Raw genomic sequence first — 3146 nt, forward strand, 5'->3', positions numbered from 1 at the left:
TTTTCTTCCATTTCATTTCCACGTTCTCCTAATGTCTTTATGCTCAATTAGAAAAACAAACAAAAGCCATTCGATAAGAAAAGTAGGGGGGAAAAACTAATTTTGCTGATCAAATTAATCACTGATGTGGGCTCTCCTCTTCCCCTTTGCTCGTCTGTATGTTGTCAGTTTGCTCTGCAAAATACAGCTGGGATTGGGATAGAGTGGGAGACTGTAATTTTCACACTTTTTTTTTTTTTTTTAAGTTTAGAGCTATTATAGCATATAATTTGAGAAAATATTTCCAACGGCTTCTGAATACCATCGAGTACTATCCAAAATACAAATATGCATTATAATGTTCGTGTAATGAAGTAAAGTGTTGCCTTTCTAATGCTTGCTCCCAGAACATTGGCATTTAACAGGCTGGCAGCCAAATGGATGCCTGAGAGGAGAGCGTGTGTGTGTGTGTAATTATGTTGTCTACAATTGGTGAAAATGGCTTTGCAGTGAACTGTTGTGGGCTGGAAAATAAGCTGTGTTTTTAGAAGTCCTATAATTTGGTAACGTGATTTGTTATTGTCTCACGTATGTGCAAAGCACAGGAATTGGTGCTCTGTAAGAAGGCTTTTCAATGTGAATAAAAATAAAATTGGGAAATGGAAGCGCTTGGAAAAACAGAAGGTCCAGGTTTTTAGGTGAGGGTAAGAAACGGAGACGTGAATTAAAAGGATATGGGGAACAAGCAGTTTTGTAGCACATCACATGTTAAAATGTGATTAATAGAAACCTGGCATGCACATCGACCCAGGAGAATAAGCAGGATTGGAATTAGAATCTTTTTACAGCTGCATCCCCATCCTGAAATGAAGTGAGCCTCTAGAGGAGGGGCTGGCTGAAATACTTGGCCTTGGAGCTGCTCGCTCATCTCGAAACTGCTGGGTTCAATGGGAAGAGGCTTTCCATGCTTTATTGTAAACCTACTCTGAAGGAGAGGTGGTAATGCTGCAGTGTGAGCTGTGCCTGCTTCTGCTGCGAGGAGCAGAAATGCCTCAGCACTGCACAGTTAGGAGGAAGGAAGAGAGGATTGCTGGAGCTGAGCCTGGTTTTGTTCTTTCAAGACTGCAGTGATGTGGATAATGGTGAGTAACTGACTGGAGAACTGCATGGTACCAATGGGGAGAAGGTTAGTTTGCCTCAGGCACAATCAGTAAGAGAACTTGAGTTGGGTTTGTAGGAAATAAGGTAAAGACATGATAAAAACTCTGCCTCTTCTAAAGTGCTTTGAAAAGGTGGAGGGAGACCTGTTGCATCCCAGTATGGGTCCTGGAATATGTAGGCCTGTTCTTCAGAAACCCTCAGTTCCAAATTTATTCAATTGTAGATGTCATAACAAATCCCAAAAAGGAGTGGATTAAGTTTTTATTGTGTAACTATGCCGATTTGGATTAGTGCTTGAGTTCTACCAGTCATGGGCAGGGAAACCAGCCCAGGCCAAGGTGGTAATTGTGTCTCTATGAAACATAACAGTGATTACTTGTCTCATTTTAGATACAGGTAGCAGCTCTTTGTTCCATCTCAACAGCAGCAGGGAGGACAAGGCCATGCTTCATGCCAAGAGCTTCTCTTCTCAAGGACACCTGAAAGGTAAGAGCACCTTTCCTATCCTCTTGTTCAGCTCCGTGCTGGCATCAAGGCAATGTCTCTCACACTTCTGCCTTTTGTAAATGGGTAGATTCGTGTCTTGCTACCAACACTGCAGTATTTCCTCCGTGGACATCAAATGGACAGGCTGGCACGTTGTTTGTTTTCTCTTCCACAGTTGTTTTTACACCTGTTCAAGGGAGAGGAGGGAAAGACATTGCCTCCTGTCTGGCCATGTTCACTGCTTAGTGCTTGTCTGTTCTTTTTTTCTCCTCTTTCCTTATTTCTTTGGTGGCAGGAGATTTCTGTGTCTTCTGCTTATCTGTGAGTCGAGAAGCAGCTGTGTTTGCCTGTCTTCTTTTCACTTGTATGGGGCACTGCTTATCCTGAGTCAATACAGCCTTTAGTCTGTGTGGAAGCCCTGGTTTCTACTTGTATTCTATTAGCTTTACTTCTGTGTCCTATTTTCCTTTCCAGACCTCTCAGGACTGCACTGTGTCCCTTCCCTGCTGTTACAACACTAACAGAGAGCAAGCCATTAACATTGCATCATGGCTTCTAAGTGTCCTCTGCATACTGCCTAATGGTTCTTCAGCTACATGTTGCCTGGTAGGTGGAGGAGTTTGGTTCCCTTTCCCTTTATCTTGCTACCTTCCCCATATTCCTTCATCTCTGCAGGTTTGTTGTTTGATCTACTCTCCCCTATGACAAAATTCACAGAATCATAGGATGGTTTGGGTTGGGATGTTAAAAATCATCTATTTCCAACCCCTGTGGGCTGGTTGCTCCCCACCAGCTCAGGCTGTGCAAGACCCCATCCATGGCTTTGAGCACCTCCAGGGATGGGGCACCCACAGCTCTCTGGTTCACAGTACCAGGGCTTCACTGCCCTTTGAATAAAAAATTTCTTCTTAAAGTTATCCAAGTGGTAAGTTGTGGCAGTATACTTGCTGTGCTAAAGCTTGCCTGTGACATTGCTGAGAAAGTTACCCCTGCTGCAAGGGAAGGGTCAGCACATCTGCTCTGTGCCTGCCCTTGCCCTACCCTGTTGCAAAGCTTCAGCATGATGTGAGGCCTTTGTGTCACCACTGTGCTACAGAAGAGGTTTTTGTTTGTTCTTCATAGGCTGATCCAAGAGCTTTGAGCTATGGATTGTTGTCCTTGCAGAGTCAGAATTGTTCCCCTCTATAATATCGTTTTAGAGAATGGCCTGTGTAGTTCTCATGAGATGCCTAGCTGCAAGCACTGGATTCTTCAGTTGATTTTGTAGTACGTGATGTTCTTTGAAAGTTGGCATTTTACTGAAAACCAAAATGGTCTCATAAAGATGCCAGAGCGTGAAATAAACAAATGGTACTTGGGGATCCTGGTGCTTTCAGGCCAATAGGGGTAATGGCAGCAGTGGCTATTGCTGAAACCTGTTGTCCTGTGCTTTGTATTTCTCCAACCTGGATTTAGCAGGAATAGAAGGGAGAATGGACTAAAAGATGCTTCTCCCTTTGGTTCCTTCGTTTTGGGTGCGT

This window comes from Phasianus colchicus, chromosome 5 (genome assembly GCF_987193195.1).
Source record: "Phasianus colchicus chromosome 5, bPhaCol1.hap1.1, whole genome shotgun sequence".
NCBI lineage: Eukaryota > Metazoa > Chordata > Aves > Galliformes > Phasianidae > Phasianus > Phasianus colchicus.